The following is a 6,506-nucleotide window of genomic DNA, read 5'->3' as shown; positions in this document are numbered from 1 at the left end:
ACAAAACTTCATATTCACCATGATATCTATAAAGAGAGCCTCCGTGCCTACAATTTAGACTTAAAAAATGCTAGAGAAACATTTTTCTCCAATATCATTAAAACCAACACTAATAATGCAAAAACCCTATTTGCAACTGTTGGCAGACTGACCAACCCCCCAACAGAAATTCCACCTGATCTCCATTCCACGCAGAAATGCAATGAGTTTGCAGCTTTTTATATTGATAAAATTGAAGGTATCAGACGCGCCATCAATATCTCCACGTCAAACAAAAATATTGGACTACCACCCTGTTCAGGCAAAAATTACGTGGCAAGGATGGCATGCTTTAATGTTATAGACTCTCAAAATCTTGTGGAAACCGTGACACAACTAAAGCCATCCACCTGTTGCCTTGATACTATACCTACCAACCTCTTTAAGAATGTTTTCGACTGCCCAGCAGTAGACATATTGCAGATAGTTAACAACTCTCTCCAGTCAGGCAAGTTCCCAAAAGCTTTGAAAACTGCAGTTATTAAACCCCTTTTAAAAAAGCGGAGCCTAGATGCCTCTATTATTAACAACTACAGACCAATATCAAATCTACCCTTCATATGTAAAATCATTGAGAAAGTTGTCCTCCAGCAACTAAATCACTTCCTGGCATCAACTGGTTGCTATGACACCTTCCAATCAGGATTTCGACCCCTGCACAGCACTGAGACCGCCCTTATTAAAGTTGTAAACGACATCCGTCTTAACACAGACTCTGGCAAAACCTCAATACTAATGCTACTTGACCTCAGTGCTGCATTTGACACTGTAGACCATACATTACTTCTGGAAAGGTTAGGAAACTGGGTGGGGCTTTCAGGCACTGTCTTAAATTGGTTCAGGTCCTACCTACAAAATAGGAACTACTTTGTTTCCATTGGCGACTTTGTATCAGAATCAACCAACGTGACATGTGGAGTCCCACAAGGTTCGATCTTAGGACCCTCTTTATTCAACATCTACATGCTCCCACTAGGGCAAATCATGCAAAATAACAATATTGACCATCATTGCTATGCTGATGACACGCAAATCTATGTATCGCAATCACCAAATGACTATCGGCCCATAGATCTGCTGTGCCAGTGCATTGAGCAAGTGAAGGAATGGATGTGCCAAAATTTCCTTCAACTAAATGAGGACAAAACAGAGATAATTGTATTTGGTTCTAAAACGGAAAGGCTTAAAGTAACCCAACACCTTCACTCTATGTCCCTGAAAACCTCAATCAAAGCCAGAAATCTAGGGGTTATCATGGATTCAGATTTACATTTTGACAGTCACATCAAATCAGTTACAAAATCAGCATATTATCACCTTAAAAATGTAGCAAGACTTAGAGGGCTCATGTCCACCGAAGACTTACAAAAACTTGCCTTTATCACTAGTAAGCTTGATTACTGCAACGGTCTCCTCACAGGTCTCCCAAAACAAACTCTGAGGAAGCTTCAGCTTGTTCATAATGCTGCTGCTAGAGTTCTAACAAAGACTAAAAAATTTGATCAAATTACACCAATTCTGAAATCGTTACATTGGCTTCGTGTAGGTCAAAGAATTGATTTTAAAATCATGTTGCTAACCTATAAATCCCTACATGGTTTAGGCCCAAAATATTTAACTGATATGCTTCCACTACATCAGCCTTCTAGACCACTAAGATCCTCTGAGACCAATCTGTTAATTATCCCCAGAGTAAACACAAAACATGGGTGTCACGTAGGGCTGCAGGATATATCGGCTATGTACGATATATCGATATAATTTCCACGGGGATACAAGATTTGACAATATCGTTTATATCGATATGCGTTAAATGGTCAGTTTCCCCCTCAAGCGTCTACAGCGCTTGCCTTGGAGACTGTGAGCGCGGACCCTCCCCCTCCCACTCTGTCTTTCCGAACGTGCGTGTGCAAAGACGCCTCATTCCCGCCCCCTCACAACACAACAAGCATGGATGATACCCGTAAAGAAAACGAGACGGCGGCGGTAGACGAAATTGTTTCAAAGAGGAGAAACAACGGCTCCATAATGTGGAAATAGTTCGGGTTTAAAAAAAAACAGATGAGCAGCAGCTGCAGGTCATCTGTAGAGAGTGTAGCAAATCCGTTGCGACTAAAAGTGGAAGCACGACAAATCTGTTCCACCATTTACAGCAGCGGTACAAAGTGCAGTATAGGAATGCGTAATACTCCGTGGCTGTGCTGCTGCATCACCGGCCGCGACAGTTTCTTCTGCCCCGAAACCAGGGCCGGCGCTCGGCATATGTGTTGGGGGCGCCCTCTGGTGACGCTCTTAATTAATTAATTAAAATATACGAAACAAGCGAAATGAAACCAAACATGTTCCCAAATGGAACGGAGAAGGGAGGGGGCGGGGGATTAAAGTTACGGCGCACTGAAACCCTCACCGTAGTACACAGGACAATGCGACGAAGCCAATGCTCTTATTGGTAGCTAATGTGTGTAACCTACAGCTTTATAATGTTTTGCATAGGTGATTATTTTGTGAAGAAGGTGAAAAACGTCCCTTTTTTTAACATGTTCATTCAATTCTGTTGAAAATAACGATACAAAATCACATGTTGCAGTCATACTGACCTATGTTTTAATAAAAGTGCTTGCAACATCTCACATGTGGCTTTTGACTTAGAAAAAAAACATCTAACCCACTCTATAGAAAATATCGAGATATATATCGTATATCGCCATTCAGCCAAAAAATATCGGGATATCATTTTTTGCTCATATCGTGCAGCCCTAGTGTCACGCCCAGCTTTACCGTGCTGGGTGGGTCTGTCGATCTGGCTACCTGGCGTGCCAGTGGTACCTGTTGTTCCTTTGTTGTCACTAGGGGAGCTGTCTCTAAGCTGATTGGACGGGAGATAAAAGGCGTCTTTTCCCGACGGCTCGCTCTCTCACTGCTGCCCGGCCTGACGCGGGAGGGCTGGCTGCAGCTGCGCGCCTCAACTGCACCTCATTTTGCTGTGTCCGTCATCTACTGATCTGCACTACACTTTTGGTTCTCATTACTGATAACATCTTGTATTTCGTTCGTCCTTTAATAAATGTTTGTTATCCCTTTTTGATCAGCGTGGTCTCCCTGGTTATGTCAGTTCTACTCGAGCCAAGTGGTCCTGACATATTGGGGGCTCGTCCAGCCGTGTTTTACCCTGAAATTGGGGGTAGTTTGGTAAGTTTACTTTAATTCCCACTCAACAGCTTGCGGTGTGAGTGCGGTGTGTAGTCACGTGATCGGCGAGGTTTGTGTGTAGGAAGTCGTGTGGGCATACCGGCTTCTGATCGCCGAGTGTTTGTTTCGGGGAGAGCAGCGCTGATGATCCTTTAATTAAGTTTGGTTTTGAGGAAAAATGGAGAGCATTTAGTTTCGCCACGTTTTGGTTTTGTTTTGGGGAAGGGTGAAGGCTTTTCTCGTAGCGGAGCGATCGGTCATTGGGAGCCATTGTGATCCCCATTTTAGAGCGCTTCCACGCTGGGTATAGGCTGCCGTGTCACTGGGTCTGGGCCAGGGCACCGCTGTGGAGAAACGGCTGCATTGGCTTCGGTCGGGACGGTACGGGCTCCAGCAGCGTTTGGTGAGTGAATGATGCAATCATCCTGGTCCTCGGACTCAGTGCGAAGATAGTTTATAGTAGTGTGGGGTTAATTTTTAGGGGGAAGGCTCTGATCGGTCTGTTTTGCTGCGTAAATTGGAGTTCGCTTTGCATATAGGTTTTGTGTTGTGAACTTGTATAATGAGCGGATATGAGAACTTTTTGGCTGCTCCATCAGAGAGCTTATTGGTAGCGTTAACGAAGGAGCAGTTGATACAGGTGGCAGATCATTATTCGATTGAATTGACTATTCCAATGAGGGCTAATAAAGAACAGTTGGTGGATTTTATTTGTCAACGTTTAAAGGAGGAGCAGGTATTGCCTGGGGGTGCACCTGTAGAGCTAATCCTACCAACACCGGCAAAGATGAGTCAATTAACATTTGATGAGCAAAAACAACTTTTGCAAATGCAGTTAGATCAGAGGAAATTAGAAATGGCGCAAGAGTTAGAACAAAAGAGAATCGAGGTTTTTGAAAGAGAGAAAGATCGATTGCTTGAGATGGAGCGACTTAGACATGCAGAGCATCAACAGGAACAAGCTCGAGAGCTTGAGCGCACCAGGTTTAAGTTGGAAGCTGAGGGTAGAGGCGGCGGCGGTGCCGCTCAGCATGCAGACTTGGGAAGTATGATAAGGTTCCTTCCGAAGTTTAATGAACGTGATCCCGATGTTTTCTTTTCTTTATTTGAAAATGTTGCGGCGGATCAAAACTGGAGTAGTGGGAATAAAACTCTTCTGTTACAGACCGTTCTGATTGGCCGTGCACAAGAAGCATTTGTGGCTTTGTCTTTTGAGGAAAGGAGATGCTATGAGAAGGTAAAGAGGCTGTGCTGAAGTGCTATGAACTTGTTCCAGAAGCGTATAGGCAACGTTTTCGCAATGTAAGAAAATTCGAAAGGCAAACCCACTTAGATTTAGCCAGAGAGCTTACAAGTGTTTTTAATCGCTGGCTTACTGCAGAGGGTGTTGTGGAATTCGGAGGCTTGTGTAATTTAGTGTTATTGGAACAGTTCAAAAACATAGTGCCGGAACGCATTGCTACTTATCTCAACGAACATAAAGTGGAGACGGTTGCCGAGGCTGCTGCCCTCGCCGATGGTTATGTGTTGACCCATAAGAATCAGGTTGCCTATGCACGAGACTACTCTCAACGGTATGGCAATCGCGGAGATGACCGCGACCACCGCAGAGATCCCCGCGACGTTGGTGCGCAGGTGGTTCGGGGAAATGTGGGTCCTCCTGGAAGGGTTGATTCGATGCCTCATAGCAGAATCGATAACAAGATGGAAGCAGACAATAAATGTAATTATTGTGGGCAATTGGGTCATTGGAAAAGGGATTGTCCATCTTTGCTTGCCCATAGGAAGAGTAGGCCTACGGCCTTTACTAACGAGGTCAAGGATGTTGGTTGTGCGACTTCGATGCATGATGGGCATTTGGGCATTGAACGAAAAGCGAATGTGTTTCAGTTGAAGGCTGAAAAGACCGAGCATTCTAAGGTACAGGAGGTAAAGATTGACGATGGACCAAAAGAGAGAACCATGTCTAACTATGCTCCGTTCATTACAGAGGGGTTTGTGTCAATGGTGGGAGATGTTCGCACCGTGCCAGTTAAAATACTGCGTGACACAGGAGCATCGGAGAGTTTTATTTGTCAATCGTCTTTGCCTCTCTCCTCTTTATCTGACACTGGGAGGTGTGTTTTGATTCGGGGAATTGGCCTTCATCCGTTTCCAGTGCCATTGCACAGAATTAACTTACAGTCTGGATTCGTGAATGGTGAAGTTGTTATAGCTGTACGTCCGACTCTGCCTGTAGATGGTATTGACCTGATTATCGGGAATGATTTGGGGGGGGGTTGTGTATGGCCTGAGGAGTCATGTCCTCCTCCGGTGGTCAAGTCAGTAGTTTCGGCATCAGCAGAGCCAGACAAATGTCTTCTAGATTTCCCAGAGGTGTTCACTGCTTGCGCTGTGACGCGAGCGATGGCTCGTGCGCAGACAGAGAAACCGTCTGATGTATTAAGGACTGGGGCAGCTAAAGTGTTTGTCCCAGAGTTACCAGTACCATTGTCTTCCAGTGAGACAATTAAAGCACAAAAGAATGACCAAAGTCTTGAGAAGTACTTTGCATTGGCCTATGGTAGTGATAAAGCTAATCATGGGTATTCGATCCAGAATGGATTATTGGTGCGCAGGTGGTCACCTCATATAGACACAGGTGGGGCAGATCAGGTGTTACAGGTGGTGATGCCTGTAGAGTACCGTGATCTAGTGTTAAAAACTGCGCACGGGGACGCGTCTGGACATTTTGGGGTGAGAAAGACCCATAATCGTGTGTTACAGCATTTCTATTGGCCACGTATTAAAAGAGATATAACGAGGTACGTTAAAGCTTGTCATGCTTGTCAACTGGCAGGTAAACCAAATGCGTCAATTAAACCTGCACCGCTACAACCCATCCAGTCCGTGGGCACGCCATTTGAACACCTGGTTATCGATTGTGTGGGTCCGTTGCCACCTTCGAAGTCTGGAAATGTGTATCTGTTCACTGTGATGTGCCAAGCCACACGTTACCCTGCGGCCTATGCTTTGCGAACGATAACAACAAGATCAGTTGTTAAAGCTTTGTCTCAGTTTATATCCATTTTTGGTTTACCCAAAGTAATTCAAAGTGATCGAGGGTCAAACTTCACTTCCAAGACGTTTTCAGCAGCATTAAAACAACTGCGCATAAAGCACAACCTGAGTAGCGCCTATCATGCCCAAAGCCAGGGGGTTCTTGAACGTTTCCATGGCACCTTGAAAGCGTTGTTGCGCGCGTATTGTGTGGAACTGAAGCGAGATTGGGAGGATGG

Source organism: Gadus morhua, chromosome 2 (assembly GCF_902167405.1).
Source record: "Gadus morhua chromosome 2, gadMor3.0, whole genome shotgun sequence".
Classification (NCBI taxonomy): Eukaryota; Metazoa; Chordata; class Actinopteri; order Gadiformes; family Gadidae; genus Gadus; species Gadus morhua.
This window is presented reverse-complemented; position numbering follows the sequence as displayed.